General features: G+C 33.8%; 1 long non-coding RNA gene across 1 annotated transcript in view; it reads left to right on the top strand.

Moving 5' to 3' along the window:
• Positions 1 to 3,295: 3,295 nt before the first annotated feature.
• The window catches only part of LOC143224231 (uncharacterized), a 46,696-nt gene continuing 32,981 nt past the window's right edge, over positions 3,296 to 17,010 (top strand). The window contains exon 1 of the long non-coding RNA XR_013013281.1: positions 3,296 to 3,656. This is a non-coding gene — a long non-coding RNA (uncharacterized LOC143224231). The remainder of the gene's footprint in view (positions 3,657 to 17,010) is intronic.

Here is a 17,010-nt window from a genome sequence, read left to right on the forward strand (position 1 = left end):
ACAGGATTCGCATATTTATTTCGAAACTATTAGAACCAACATTGTACTCTACGTTCGGAGGTGGTTTGTTCGCTTCACGCTTGGTTGATATTGCGAGCTGTTTGTGATGTATTACGACCAAGTTTGAATTCGTGCAAAAAATTATACGCAAATTTTTTCCATCATTAATTGTAATGGGTTTGAAATATAGGAAATAAAGTTTTAGAAAAGAGAAAACACACTAATATATAGAAGAGAGCTTTAATTTTTCAATGATATATATGAAGTCGTAAAATAGACGGGTTTCTCATCCTTATAAATGACTAATATTTTAATATAAGAATCCACCTTTATATTTCAAACAACCTGATACTAGATTTATGTCGATATTTAAATAATGAATATAGTAAGTAAATGGTTAGCAACGTGTAGTTAGTGTATTTCGAAACTAACGTTTTCGTAATATGTTTCATACATCACATTTTGTTTATGTCGTTGATTTCTTGTACTTATGTCAATAGATTCTTTATTCGGTCCCTTAGGCTTTTCTCAAGAAAACCAGAGTATAATAGTATACAATAAGCTTAACATTATCGTCTTATAAATAAAACTTTGTATTGTTACCACGTTTCGCCAGTATAGAAAAAAAAATCACACAATGACGGTCATTTAAACTTGTGCTATTTGTCTTATCGTCGAATACTGGTTCAACTAGAAATACACTCAATGGGTGCAACACCCACCCCACAGTATTTGTTACTTTTGAAATATAGGCCCGGCATGGCCAAGTGTGTTAAGGCGTTCGACTCCAAGAGTCGCGGGTTCGAATCCCGGTTGCACCAAACATGCTCGCCCTTTCAGCCGTGATGACGTTATAATGTGACGGTCAATCCCATTATTCGTTGGTAAAAGAGTAGCCCAAGAGTTGGCGGTTGGTGGTGATGACTCACTCTCTTCCCTCTAGTCTTACACTGCTAAATTAGGGACGGCTAGCGCAGATAGCCCTCGAGTAGCTTTGCGCGAAATTAAAATCAAACAAACAATACTTTTGCAATAACCATCCTCAAAAAACAAACAATTCTTCGCCCTGAAAAATTAGGTATATGTGTGTGTGTGTAGGAGAGTGGGCGAACGTAATCTTCTAGTGATTATGTATAATGGTTGTAATCTTTAAATGAATTAGTATGATATACTTTATCACATTTATCACAGACTTGTTAAACTTGTTATCAACTTGAAGATCAAAATATTTGATGAATGCTGTTAGTGGAAACAGGAAGTTCAATAGTTTCTGAAATAAGACATTAAATGATATTCAGTGAGCTACATTGTTCATGTTATATTCAGTATCTACTTCTGTTTCACTGTAGAATATTTTTATTTGTTTGTTTTTGAATTTCACGCAAAGCCACACGATGGCTATCTGTGCTAGCCATCCTTAATTTTTCAGTGTAAGACTAGAGAGAAGGCAGATTATTATCACTACCCATCGCCAACTCTTGGACTACTCTTTTACCAACGAATAGTGGGATTGATCGAAACATTATAACGCCCCCTGGCTGAAAGAACGAGCATGTTCGAACCCGCGACCCTCAGATTACGAGACGAACGCCTTAACCCACCTAGCCATGCTGGGCCTATAGCAGGAAATAAAAATATGCAGTGTTAAAATAAAGACATAGTTAAAGATAAAAAAGCCCCCGCTAGTACAGCGGTAGGTTCCGGATCTATAACGCTAAAGTTAGAGGTTCGATTCCTCTCGGGGGGTTGAGCAGATAGCCCTTTGTGCATTTGCTATAAGAGAAAAACACACACACACACAAATAAAGAAATATAAAACACATAATTTTCGAATAGAAAACTAAAAAAACTGATAAAACGTCAATGTGTCAGTTATATTCTGAAATATATATGATGTTTGATACATATCACTTAATTGAGTTAAAATTAAGAATAAAAACATATTCCTTTAAGGGAGTAACAATAAAGAAACACAAAACACGTTCAGTTTAACTGAGTTGAAGAACAGAAACGTAAAAAGAAATAAAACTTCAACGGGCTCAAATAAAAATATCGAAAAACTTGGAAGTAATAAGAATCTTTACTACATCTGGTAGTTTTACTAAGACACTGCACATCATATCTACTGTGGTAATAACAGTATTTTCCTTTAACTAAACTCACTCTTATCAAAATATTTATTTGTATGTGATATTTAATTAAACGTATCTTATATCATAATTATCACGGAGTTGATATATAATTTTAGTTCATTCAAGGTACCACACTGGTTGAAGGTATTTTGTTTATTTTAAGGACTTAATCCATTACGGCCCGGCATGGCCATGTGGCTGATGCACTCGACTCGTAATCCGAGAGTCGCGGATTCGAATCACCGTCACACCAAACATGCTCGCCCTTTCAACCGTAGGGATGTTATAATGTTACGGTCAATTTCACTATTCTTTTGTAAAATAGTAGTCTAACAGCTGGCAGTGAGTGGTGGAAACTAACTGCCTTCCCTCTAGTCTTACACTGCTTAATTAGTGACGGGTAGCTTTTGGAGAAATTCAAAAACAAATGTTCAAAACAAAATGTTCTTAATCCATTAGGGAAATGATCTTATCTCCTTTCACAATCTGAATATTTTTACCATGGGTTAACAGATCATTTGTGTATAAATTTTTATTAATTCGTGAAATGACCAATCTATGAATCTGTCTCATGGTGAAGGTAGGTTTGTATAATTGTGGAGAAATGTTAGGTTGGGGGTTTTAGCATTGTGGAGGCTGTGGTGAGTATTGAAGTATGTTATTATATGCAATTTCTTAAGATTTGTTCTTGCTACATTTAAACATGCTGGGTATGCATATTCTGTTACTGGCATGATATATTGTTAATAAATTTTAATAATGCTCACTGTGGACACTTCTGTGTTTTTGCCACATTTTCTTTCGTAATTTCCAATATATGTCTCCTCCAAGTTAATTTTTAATCGTACGTTAGACCTAAAAATTCTGCGTACAAACTGGTGTCACAAACAGCTTTGCTCAGGGGTAATTTAGGAAGGTTTATAAGTAATTTAATAATTTTGCAAATAATAGTGATTGCGTTTTCGATATATCAATTTTGATTATATATTTCTAACAGTACTCAAATATTTGAATTAAAAACTGCTTGTAAAATATTTGATGCTATTAAAGGTGCGTTTGAGCTCTTCCAAGTAGCTACGTCATCAGCAAACTGTGAAGTTGGACTATAATTAATGTCGTTTTAGGCTAGGGCTAACAACGTCTAACTGACGACCACTCGCCTGTGGAGTAATATACTCTGAGTATCTGCTCTCAGCATTTACTCTACATTTTCTGTCGCCAAGAAAATTGGATAACCAGCGAATAACTGCTGTTTGTAATTCCATTTATTTTAATTTGAATTTTTAATCATTTTGCCAGTGTCAAATGCGCAAGCGACAACGCATTTAGTTTGATTTAAAGCTATCTTTTATGGTTTCAGTAAGTCTAACTAAATGATCAGTGGTTCACCGAAATTTTCTGAAACTTTTTAACTTCAGGTAATTTTGATGTGATCTTTCGGAAATTCAAGATCCTGTTGCTAATTATTCGCTCCAAAATTTTGCCTAGGCAACTAATTAAGCTGGTTTTACTTCCTTCAAGAACGTAAGTACATTTACTTGCTTCCAATAAATAAAGATAGATTGAATAAAGCTGTTAAATGATTAGACAATCTCTAAATGTCTTTTTTCAACAGTATTGTTTGTATTTGATATTGTGGTGGTACTTTGTTTTTGTTTGTTTTATGGATAGTATGGCCTCAAGTTTAGTTATCGTGGTTTTGCTTCTTTTTATTGCTGGATCATGGTTATTATTTTGGAGGATTGTTGTAGTAGCCAGAAATGTTATTATGTATAATTCTGGATTTCTGTGTACATGTTTATTTAGTTTATTATAGAAATAGGTATTCTTGTCTGATTATTTTATTTTGTTGTTGTAAAGTCCGACATTTATGATTTTTTTTATTATTATTTGTAAAACATTTTAAATGTGTCTAGAATTTCTTAAAGTCGGTATATTCATTTGGCCTGGAACAATAACTGTTCCTGCTATCTTGTTTTAATTATTTCATTTCATTTCGTATGAAGTTAATTTGTTTTTAATATTTGAATCTCCTGTATTTGTGTACCGTCTTCTGAGTAATCTTTTTATCATGTCTCTTATATGTTCGTGGTTTCCATTTTCTGTAAAATTGTGTTTTTGATATTGCTTTCTTTCAGCAGCATTTATCAAACACTCAGAAATTGTTCAGCAGTATGCATCATTGCCTCATAGTTCTTGCGCAATTTCAGCAATGAAATCTAGTAGTAATTTATCTAATTCATTTGCATATTTAGATCAATTAACTTTCCTATAAGCAAATTTAGGGTTAATTATTTGTCGATTGTGATGAGGTTTGAGATCGAAGATGGGATATTGGTAGATGGTCACTATCCACCTCATTTCTTTATTAGTTCTATTGTACTAATGCATAGATCCAATATATCACTTGTGTGATATACGTCACCGGTATGGGTGATACGTATTGTAATTTATTTCGGACCACTCTCCGATTTATTATGTTACGTACGTTGTGTATTACGATTTATTTCGGACGAGTCTACGATTTCAAATAACTGGAAATATGAATTTAAAAGTTAATTGAATGTCAATATGTATCAAATTTATGACATTTGCCAACAAGATTGATAGACAATTTTCTTTCTTAACACAAATATATTTTAATGCATAAACAACAAGCTAATTTATAATAATGATTATTACAACTAATGGGTTATACATAAACGTGTTACAAATTTTCAAACGGTGCTGAGTCTACTATCTGGTCTGGAATTGAATTTTGTATCGATGGTTCACGACGAACGAATGAATTCTATATTGATATTGGTACACATCACTTAATGGGCAAGCCATCTCTCGCTGCTCACACACGAGTTTTACACAGAAGAAGACATTTTATATCCTCGTAGAAATACTAATGTCCGAAGTTAATTTACTGAAATTGGACGGTTTGTGATGTTCGAAGTTTGTAAACGTTCCTGGTCAAATATCTGTAGATTTCAGATTAATTAGCGTTTATCACGATTACGGCTTCCGAATTTTAGAGTATACTGACAGAAGTAAACCAAAAATATTAAAACTGTCTCTCCGTGTGTTGCGATGGCTACCTTTTATACTCATTAGGAGAGGTTTTCGAAAATTCAGCTGGCAACAATATTGGTATTTCACACACACACACACACACACACACACACACACACACACATCGTACATCATTTATTCTTAAGCTTGAGAACAAATTTAGAGAACATGCAGGACTTTCACAATACATATGCATTTCTAAATATATATTAAACTGAAACAAACAGATATTAAATGTATAACAGTAAATCCGCTACACGAGTAGGAGTGTTGTTTAAAAACACACAACCAGAATCGTTTAGGAAGTTTAAGAGCCTTACTGCGTTTGATAGTGTTGTATTACAGCCAGACTTTGTTATTAGTTGTATGAGGCCCGGCATGGCCAAGCGTGTTAAGGCGTGGGACTCGAAATCTGAGGGTCGCGGGTTCGCATCCTGGCGGCGCCAAACATGCTCGCCCTTTCAGCCGTTGAGGCGTTATAATGTGACGGTCAATCCCACTATTCGTTGGTAAAAGAGTAGTCCAAGAGTCGGCGGTGGGCGATGATGACTAGCTGCCTTCCCCTAGTCTTGCACTGCTAAATTAGGGACGGCTAGCACAGATAACCCTCGAGTAGCTTTGTGTGAAATTACAAAAAAAAAATTAGTTGTATGAGATGAAAAATAAAAGGTGAAAATAACGTGTGTGTTGATAAATGGTAATAAAATGAACTGTTTAACAATAAATGAGCTTCATAAGTCCAAGAGATAGACTTAGTGTGTGTGTGTTTTCGGCAAATGGCACAGGAGATAATGTCATGAGATGAAACACTTCGAAATTACTGTTAGGAGCATGCTTAAGTTAACAAGATACTTGTTACGCTTTGGCATCTCCGTTATACATGCTGCTCGTTTCAGTATTTTATATGAGACATCCACTGCTTCATGGAACGTTCTAAAGTGTTGGGATTAAGTTTAACAAGATTTAAAACATCGAGATGTAAAAACAAATGTCGTACAATTTTTTTCTGCCATATACAAGGTATAGCACAAAAACACATAGGACCTGTTTCAACAAGGTCTTCTATCATGTACAATTGTCGTAAAAGTTTTCAGCTTTGTTTGGTTTCCCTCGAGTAGCTTTGTGCGAAATTACAAAAACAAACAAAACAAACAAACGTTCGTTTGGTTTCCATGAAAAGTACTGTTCATTCGTAACATTCTTGATTTTGATAATATAAGAATGTTCGCAAGCCGCTCAAACAACTTTTCTAATACCACAGAGGTTTCCTTAACAGGAACGAAAAACACAGAAACAGCTAATCAATTCGATATCAGACAGAAATGACTTATATTGATCATTTGTAAGAGAATGGTTATTCTAAAGTGTTGTACTTAAAACATTAAGCATTAAGTAAATGTTTAAAACATTCAAGTTTTTCAGTTGATTTTACTACATATACATATATACATTTCAGTTTATGGTTTACATGGCGTAAAGAGTTTGTGATAAAATAGCTCAATCTGACAGAAACGGAGAAAATGAGAAAAATTATTTTATATAATTAACAGAAAAAATTTAAATTCAACATATAAAATGTATATCATTAGTTATTTTAACAGAATCTATTCTTTTTCATTTGATTATCAGTCTTTTCTGTGTCCTCGCAGTAAATATTATAGCCTGCATGGTACCTTCTGGGTTTAACAACTAGGCCAGAGACCCGAGGGCTTAAAACATAGCAACCCTTTATCTATAATTGCTGAACAACTAATCAACAACCACTTAACAACAACTAACTCCTGTTCCACATAGCAGTAATGACTATCATCTTTGTAACGCGTAGCAGAAAGTGTGTACCATGTTCAATGGCATATCGGGTATAGATCTTTAGAGCTTTTAACACGTATGGCAGCATGCTGAACACTAAGACTTACTTTGCTCAGATATTACACTGAAACCGTATTTTACACTTTTATAGTAAAACATTTGTTTATTAACACCAAAATCGTAATCGAACACATTTAAATGAAAAGATAAGCTCACCGAGAGCTAAACATAACTATTAGCCACATAGCACTGGTTTATAGGGCTGAACACGACTGCTAGTCAAATAACACTAGTTTGGAACCAAGGGATTTTTTAGTTTCCTTATAAATCACAGCCCCTTTTAACAAAATGTATATTAATATTAAAATATACTTCTCTTATAATAGGTTAATTATGTCATTCCTTAAGATACAAGGATCGATCCCATCTCATGACACTAAACAGCCTTCACACTTTCAACTGTAAGCACATTACAGATGTTAAAGTCAGTTATGTTATCCCGTTAAACGTAGCCCCGTAAAAGGCAGGTGATAAAGACTGAATGAATTTCTCTTTATCGTCAGTGCCTCAAAAATGGAGGCGGCAGCAGTCGAGCCACGGAGTCTCTAATCTGACATTTTAATTCGTGTGTCGCGTAGAGTGCTGTTCACATTTAAATCAACACATAACGTTACAAGTAAATTGTATACTCAATAAAACCACGTAACAAATGTGGTTACAGCCTCTTTTGTTATTTCTCATACGTCTAACGTTTGAATGCTGATAGATATTATTTTGCTAAGACTTCATTTGTATTTTCAAAATTCATGTTCGTTAATTCCAATGCGAACATGTAGCAAAGTTTAATTAATAAAGAAAAGAACGCCACTGAGTATGAATGTGTTGTATGAATTTTTACGTGTTTAATTTTTTCTGTAGTTGTTTTCTGTAAGTGTTTAAGCTTCCCTCCATCTTCATGACACTAGTCTTTTTCCTTCGTTTTTTCTAGGCAACTGTGATTAGTTTGGCTAAAATAGTACATTTGTAAAGTTTTATTTATTAAAGTGAAACAACTTTCTCTACGTTATGTTGTGTAAACAAACCTTATGAAATTCTATGTAGACTTAGAATTTAAGAAATAAAAGAAGTTATTTTGTGTATAATTTTTGTTTTTTTTTTTTAATTTCGCGCAAAGCTACTCAAGAGCTATCTGTGCTAGCCGTCCCTAATTTAGCAGTGTAAGGCTAGAGGGAGGGCAACTAGTCATCAGCGACTAGTGGGATTGACCGTAACATTATAACGTCCCCACGGCTGAAAGGGCGAGCATGTTTGGCGCGACGGGGATGCGAACCCGCGACCCTCAGATTGCGAGTCGCATGCCTTAACCCACCTGGCCTTGCCGGGCCATCATTTTGTGTATAGAACGTGTCCAAATAGTATGTCTTTCTCCGACTGAGGTTGAATTAATTTCTCTGTTCTTTCTTAAGGTACCTTAATCTTTATATCTTTCTACATTTTATAAATCAAAGTTTTTAAAAATAAGTTCTAGATTAAATTGATAAGGCACAACAACATAAGTCAGAGATAAATAAATAAGGTAACACGACACATTTCAATACTAAAGAGATGTTTTTTGTTACTAAGTTAAAAAAACACCACAATTATCTACTTATGCTGTGCCTAACATGATTATAGAAACCTGCTTTTTAATGTTAAGTCTTTAGGCTTACCGCTATGTTGGGTGTTGGGTCGTAACGTGTTGAGCAAGTGGATGAAATAAAATACCACAATTTAGTGTTAAGAAGACACAAGTCAGTAGTGAATGGATAAAGTAACACGACACAAGATAGTGTTAGATAAAGTAACACGACACGGCTCAATGCTAGGTGAATAACATAAAACAGCATAATTCAGTGTTAAATTGAAGAATAGGAAAATAAAATAAAATTTTAACGAAAAGTACAATTGCTATAAGAAAATCTCAATATTAGCTACCTTATTAATGTATTACAAGTACTAGCTGATTGTCTGTAGCGCCAGCGCATTTGATCCATGTGTGACGTATTAACGACGTCATATTTGCAGCCTGAGAATGGAGGAAAATAAAGTTCTCCGTGACGGGAAACAGGCAAAACGGAAAAATCGTGACCCTGTTGCAAATCTACATGCGCAAAGGATAAAAATTTAAAGTTGGGGTTGCACATCGTGTAATAATATTCCCTCCCCAAATATCATACATATAAGTAAGGATTCCATTATAATATGATACATGCACGTAATATATCGTAACCAATACTTTGAATTATTGAATTTTTGCTTAGGGTTTTGACAGGGTGTTTTCTGTAGCGCGTGAGTTATTTGAAACCTTTGTCGATCCCTACAATTAAATACTACCGTCAATGTAAACTGACACAACTCAGTGCTTCATAAATAAAGTAAAATGACATATTTATTGAGTAGTGAAGAATTAACAATTTTAAAAACACATCAATCAGTCTGATAAATAAGTCTAATGACTTTAAATACTTTTAGTACTCTGACTATAACCTGTATTTATAATAGTGTGTTTGCTGATTAACGGATGTGAATGTGGCATAATATTGATCTCGGTTCATCATGAAGGTGAAATGCTCATAAGAACCAATTACTTACGAATACAATTCATTTAGTAATATTTCCATGTTAACTGAGTAAAGGATTCTGATTAGTTTTCATCTCTCGTTCCGCTTTTCTCCATTATAACAGATTATGTGATCCAGATAAGTTAACTGTATATTTATAATAGGAATAAAATTCGATTCTCTTACTTAGTTTCCAGAACTAAGAAGATTTCTTATACGTGACTAAACCTTTTGTCTCCATCGATTGGTAATATAAACGTTTCTGTAAGATAATTAGGAAATTTGTGCACGTTCCACTGCAACGATAGCATAAAGAATAATTCGGTTCTAGAGGACCATCTACCAGGAATGTACAACCTTCCTTATTACAAGATGGACATTCACTAACGATCAGATATACTTGTTTCTTAATGACAAAACGTTTTTGCTTAAAATGAAAACTTACTAGCATAACCCCTTCCAGTGGCACAGCAGCATGTCTGCTGACTAACACTGCCCATTAATTAGAATTCTGCTTAATTCCAAACAAGCTTATTAATACTATCTGAGCCCGCAAAGACTTGAATAACTAAAGCGATAAGACGCATTAATAAAGGTTATAACAAAGTTTGTTTTATTTTATTCAGGGGTAATGAGAATTATCTAAACACCTCAAATATCCCATGGTAGGACCCATTTACATGTCAGGAATAATAAAGTATGTGATAATTATACACCATTATTAATTTTACTTTTCATTGATAAAAGATATTTCTTTAATTTCACGCAAAACTACACGAGAGCTATCTGCGCTAGCCGTCTCTATTTAACAGCGATAGACAGCTAGTCAACACCAACGATCGTCAAATCTTGGGCTACTCCTTTACCAACGAACGGTGGGTTTGTTTATTTGTTTTGAATTTCGTGCAAAGCTACATGAGTGCTATCAGCGCTAGCCATCCGTAATTTAGCAGTGTAAGAATAGTATTAGTTAAGACTTTTTGAAATCTATACGCAGTCCTATGGATATATAGTAACTCTGTCCGCCTTTCTGAAACTGCGTAATGCAATTAAATATATAAGATAAAATTATAAAGTAGATAATTTTGAAATAGCAGATTTAGTGTTTTACTTGTAAAATGAAACGTTAACTGTGATACAACACTTTTCTTTACTGATAATTGTGAACACAATCTTACGTAAATTAGACTAAATAATTAATTTTAAGATTGATTGTTACTATAAAGTTGAAATGTATCTACATTACCATATAATGTTTCGCTCGTCATATGAACCCGTCTTCTAGTGTCACTTTGTTGTTTTATGACGCCATAGCCCTCTGGTGCCTATTACACAAGATATATGTAGCCCTTAGGTGTCGCTATGATTTGCATATTATGGAATAATTACGTATTCTTCAGGCGGCATCCTCTGATCTCTATTCACCCGACGACTCCTCATTGAGGCGCCCTCCTGTGAATGTCATGTTCACGCCTTATCTAATAATAGCGTATTCATATCACAAAATAACCAGAAAACCTTAACTATGAAATTACAACGTACAATAACAATTATTGAACAAGATTACAATTTATTAATTACTTTATACTATGAATCAAGTATACGTGGATTTATGAAGAATGGCTGTTGATCAGTGCCTTGGAATATAGTGTAATATTACTATTTCACATAAGGAGATCTTAAATATAATAAAACTGAAGAGGGAAATTATGAAATAAAGCATTTATTACAAATAAATTTCATTGATACAGATTTAATATATAGTTGATCTTAAAATTATTGCAATCCTGTCTATTGATCAGTTAGCAATGTCTGTATAATACCATATTCTGCTGATAATGATGAGTTATTTGTTTTTCATTCAGTTTTGTATTATGGTTAATTTGTTATCTAATATTTGTGATAAATTAGGAAAAAATATAAATTTATCAAATAGCTGATCTGGAAAATGATTTAATTGGGATCACTGTATAGTTTCTCATTGCTAAATCATTTAATTATATTTTGCAACTTAATTATATATATATTGCAAATAACCTCTGAAAACTCCCTTGAAACTTATTCTGTGTCAGTTATGTTCCCACTTAAGTATTGTATAAGCAAAAAAGTTTCAATAAATATAAAAGCAAATAGTAATAATAGTCTAATGTATGAAAATTATATAAATTAAATCAATTTTATCCTGCATTTTTATTACCTTCAACTTTCCTGATATAAAGATTATTTTTAAGAAACATAGTAAAGAAATGACAAGAGTTCGAACTAAAATATAATCCCCAATAAAATATTTTGAGTGTTCAAATACGAGAAAAAAAGAGTGAAACGCTGTTTATCGAAAATTAAATTAATCTATTGAAAATATTACCACCATCATAATCAGAGGATGTTTAAAAACGTTGACTAAATTATTTTATCGTGTTTTCTGACAGTTATAAATGGAGCCTTTTAATTTTTAAGACATGTCAGTATTGTCTTATGTACGGCAAGCAGTTTTATATAATGTGTTTTGACAAGCATAAATTTCCACGTTGTCTCTAGTCACGTTGTCATTTCTAAGTGATAGTAAATCTAAATCTCTTAGAACACCACGAATCTCTGAAAATTTTCGTTCCTGGGTTTGTTTCGAGAAGAATGTTGTGTTGATTTAGAATTTGAGTGTCTTATATCAACATATCAAATTTCCTTTAAAAATTACCATAACAAAACAAGTGGTTGCCTGTCGTGTTTAAATGTTTACGTCAATACATTGAAAAATAAAAAGTTATTTAATATTTTTCTTTATATCCTCTTAAATGTGACCAAAATATGAAAGTAAGAACATTCTGAGGAAGAAGTCATACTCGAGGTTACGATCCCTAACGGAACCTTTTCATTCTTATTATGTAGGTATACAACTCTACACCTTAAATGTACTAATTTTAACCAATGATGTAACTGAGTTCTAAAATTGACTTAACACTTATAATTACTTTATATCATTGTATGTTCTTTTTTTTTCATTTTAGCTCATTTGTTTGTTTGTTTTGAATTTCGCGCAAAGCTACTCGAGGGCTATCTGTACTAGCCGTCCCTAATTTAGCAGTGTAAGACTAGAGGGAAGGCAGCTAGTCGTCACCACCCACCGCCAACTCTTGGGCTACTCTTTTACCAACGGATAGTGGGATTGACCGTCACATTATAACGCCCCCACGGCTGAAATGGCGAGCATGTTTGGTGCGACGGGGATGCGAACTCACGACCCTCAGATTACGAGTCGCACGCCTTAACACGCTTGGCCATGCCGGGCCCTTAGCTTATTTTATACCTAAGTATGCTGAATGGCAGATCAATATTAATTCTGTCTTAAATTAAACCAGTATATAAATTTGGATGTATATACACCTAATATAAATTGTATATTATACTCCTGATATCCCAAGCAACTACTACAATAAACTGTTCTTCTGGACGTTTCCATATGATAAAAGACTTTGGTCGTAATTCCATTTGGTATAGAATATTTTGCCTAAGAAATACAATTTTTACTCCAGATGGATTTTAAATATAGTATCCAGATGTAATTATTAACAATTACGTTACTGACTCATTTTCACACTGTTCAAACGTAAGGGATATTTTTGTGTTTTTACTGTTATAATACTCAGTGTGAAAAACAGACCAAAACGACTGAGTGAAATCATCTCTTTCTGTTTAAAATATATAGTAATTAGTGAGGTTAATTAAGTTACTGATTGTAGTTTTGTTTAGATTTTTGTATGGGTAATATTTCATTATCGACCTTATGACAAAGTAATTAATAATTTCCACAAAACTTGGTGCCGAAATTGTTTAGAAATGTGTTACGGACCCTATCGTTAGGCCTAAGATTTATGTATAGTAGTTGTTTTGTTGTGTTTTAATTCGTCCTCGTATTATGTTTATACCATAAGCTTCAGTTTTCTATAAATTTTAATACTTATGTTATCATGACATATAGTGAACTCATCTTTGGTTTGTTGCAAACACAAACTTAAGGTTTTTCACTTCTTTGGAAGACACCGACAGTTTTTATCTTCCAACATGTCTCCCAGTACTCACGTTTACTCTTTCTTTATGTTGCGCGTTTATACTTTCAGATTCCACATTAGAGTTACCAAGACTAATTTAACATCTGCCAATTTGCTTTGTAGTCTTTCTGCAACAGCGTTATAGAAGGATTTTAACCACTATTTAACGAGCTTTACTCGCATTAATACTGCTCAAGCTTTGTGGTCGCGTGATATAGACGTTTGCTCAATTATCTCTCAGCGACAACATGATGTTTGTAAGTTTATTTTCAATATTATTCGAGTTTTGTGGACATCCAGAGCTATTATAAGTTTGGTTTGTCTTGAATCTTGCGCAAAGCTACACGAGGAATATCTGTGCTAGCCGTCCCTAATTTAGTAATGTAAGACTAGAGAGAAGGTAGCTAGTCATCGTCACTTACCGCCAACTCGTGTACTATTCTTTTACTAATGAATAGTAGGATTGATCATCACTTATAATGCCTTCACGACTTAAAGGGTGAGTATGGTTGGTGCCACAGGGATTCGAAGCCGCAACCATTGGAATACAAGTCGAGCGCCTTAACTACCTAACCATGCAGGGCCAGCTGTATTACGTCGACTAATATTAAATAAAACATTGAGACTCCTGTCAAAATTTGAATCAAAGTGACCAGGTTATTGGATGAAAAGTGCTTGTTTGTTCCAAAACAAAGCTAGAATAGAGAACATTAAGGATATAAGAAACACAAATCCGGTTATGAATAATAAAATCATACTTGCTTTTGCTCGTAAAAGATTCAAGGCAAAATATTATATTTTTAACTTCATGCCCCTTGCTAGTACAGCGGTATGTCTACAGATTTACAACGTTAAAATAAGGGGTTCGATTTCTGTCGGTGGGCTCACCAGACAGCTCGCTGTGGCTGCTATAAGATAACACACATACACTTCATTTTCCAGAGTTTTTTTAGCTCATTTTCAAATGTAATTACGTAATCCTAAAACCTGGTTTTAGTGTAAACAAATAAAGTAGAATTTATTTTGCAAGTTAACTTTTTTCAACCTTGCATTGATTTAACAGCTGAAAATAAAGAAATAACTCCTGATACTATTAGAGTAGGTTATGAGGGTCTGGGAAGAAACATTAAACAATCCATCTCGCCTTAGTAATAAAAAAATTGTGTTACTACCATTTGAACCATACTGTACTGTAAAAATTGAAGCGTTAGTGGCTATGAGCAGTGCAAGAACATGGTGAGTTATTATTAACTTATTAACAACATGCATTCCAAGGTCCAGATTATCACATACTTGACTAACACTGTTCTTGTCAAGCAGAACATCTTTCATGAATATTGTAAATCTCCATTTTTCTAAGAAAGTGCTTGGAGTCGTCGTGTAGACGAATCTACTCTGTGTTTGCATCTGTATACAGAAATTACAAGGAGTATTTGGTATTATATAGTACTATACATCTGACGAGTGGTTTGTCCAAAACGTTTACCATATATTTTTTTCCCAGTATTCTAACCATTCGCCCACGTCCGGCCCTGTGTCAGATTATTCGATAACCGCCAGGAAAGTAAACCTTAGCATCTGATCCAGATGGTTAGATTCCTACTGACAAATGACCGTAACGCCAACACCACAAAGCTTATTCTTTTGTTTCATAAACAATGTAGTTTACTTCCAGTTCAGTTCAACTGTTTTAGTTTTTGCTATTTATATATGTTGTTGTTGTTTTATTTCAATATTGTCGATTCTCTTTATTTTGGTCCAATTAGTTTTAGTAAGCTCTTAGCTATCATGTTCGAGAACCTCCCATTTCAGTAAGCTTCAACCCAGTAAACATAATAACCTATTATTTCATGTACCTCTCTAACCAAAATTTAAATAATTAACAATGACCCTTTGTTGCTTACTGTTCTACATGAGGAAAAGGTCCAAAGATATCTGAGAGAACTTGTAAACAAAAGTATCATATTTGAAAATGCTGCTACCTAATTATATCGAACACGTTGCAGCTCTGGTAATTTATATGGTCTTTCTAAAATTCTCTAAACAAGCAAGCACTACCCCTTCATCTAATTCTGTCAGCCTTGAATACGCATATTTATAAATTCGCGAACTTCCTGGCATCTATACAACAGCCAGTCACTACTGTTTAATTCATGATCCTCGATTCTTCTCAGTTTGTATGTGAATTAAGTTAACTACCAACCTCCAAAAATCACTTTATAGCCTTTTACTCTTCTCATCAGAAATATACCTCGAAATGAAGTCATTAATATTTGCATATCTGAATTTTCAGGTAATAATTTTCCGCTGAATGGCATTGCAGAACCTCAGATTAAGACTATGTTGGATCTTATAACCAAGAATTCAAACTTCCTGTTCAACAATACCCTCTTTGAACTAATAGATGACATAGCGATGGACTCCCTGCTGGGTCCAACGTTAGTTAGTATATTTCTCCCGTATATACTCATGTATTCAATGCATTGGTAAAGAAAGCTTATCTTTAAAAAGTCAAATTGAACGTGTAATTAGACTAGCATAGAAACCCACGTGACACATACAGTATTTTTTCCGCACTAAAGACTTTCTGTTTCTTTCTTTCTTTGTTATGAATTTCGCGCAAAGCTGCACTAGGGCTACTTGCATTAGCCGTACCTAATGTAGCAGTGTAAGTCTAGAGGGAAGGCAGCTAGTCATCATCACCCACCGCCAACTCTTGCGCTACTTTTTTACCAACGAATACTGAGATTGACCGTCACATTATAACGCCCCCACGGCTGAAATGGCAAGCTTGTTTGGTGTAACAGGGATTCGAACCCGCGACCCTCACATTAGAGTCGACAAAAAACCTTCTCTCAATTTTTATTTGTTCATGGATTGTCTATATTTAAACGCGTAGAAACTGTAAGGCCTTCTATATTGAAAAAAACAAACAAACGTCGTCTAATAGTTAGAGAAAGCCAAAGAACATATGGGAATTTCCATGGAAACACAAAAAAACTTGAGTTACTTATGTTCTTCCTCTATACGCCAGTATAGTGATGAAACAGGACACGAACTTATCATATTTCTACATTCTTTGTTTGTAATCATTGATTAAAAAACTCTTCACATCAGACAACTCCCAATACACTATAAACATGAAGTCTTCTTTTAATTTGAACATTTTTAATACCTGCAATATTTTAGTCTTTCGCTTTCTGTGTTTGTTTTAGTTTTAATTAATTATTGTTATTGTAGCTATATATTTCAGTTATTTACTTAGAAATAATTCAGTTATTTTATTCTGCTTCAGCTACTAGAAATAAAATTTGTAGAATTCCGAAACGTTCACCTGTTATTGCATCTTGTTGTTTGTCTCCA

The sequence above is a fragment of the Tachypleus tridentatus genome, chromosome 8 (genome assembly GCF_004210375.1).
Source record: "Tachypleus tridentatus isolate NWPU-2018 chromosome 8, ASM421037v1, whole genome shotgun sequence".
Classification (NCBI taxonomy): Eukaryota; Metazoa; Arthropoda; class Merostomata; order Xiphosura; family Limulidae; genus Tachypleus; species Tachypleus tridentatus.